Raw genomic sequence first — 542 nt, 5'->3', positions numbered from 1 at the left:
ATTGTTTTCCTTTTGTTTATTCATATAATAGAGCCATCTCTCCAGCTGTTTTAAAGGTGTTGAGTAAGCAAAGGCTGTTATTCAGATTTATGTAAGCTTACAGTTTCTCCTGTTTCACGTCATTTTTTATTTATATTTTGTTGGAAGTGGGGATTGAAATCAGGCCCTTGCGCTTACCAGGGAAGCGCTTATTCCACTGAGCCATCTGCCCTGGCCCCAACATTTCTGTTTACAAACAAGTTTGCTAACCAAAGTGTTCAGCAAAATTTTGCTTCTATTCCTAACTCCAAATTGGCTGTTGGAGGCTGAAGCAGTGGTGGAGAACGTATGACACCTGTTAATTTTTCTTTTAAAAAAACGGTATAGAGATACGAGTTGTTTTTTCTAAACTAAAACCCCATCTAGGCATGATGGTGCACAATTGCAACACTTGGGAAGCTGAGACAGGAAGATTATTGGGAGTTCTATCCTACGTAATAAGTTCATAGCAGCCTAAGTATATAGCTAAGAACCCTTCTCAAAAAAACAAAACACAAAAAGAG

This window comes from Octodon degus, unplaced genomic scaffold, assembly GCF_000260255.1.
Source record: "Octodon degus isolate 3935 unplaced genomic scaffold, OctDeg1.0 scaffold00345, whole genome shotgun sequence".
In the NCBI taxonomy this organism is placed as follows: Eukaryota; Metazoa; Chordata; class Mammalia; order Rodentia; family Octodontidae; genus Octodon; species Octodon degus.
This window is presented reverse-complemented; position numbering follows the sequence as displayed.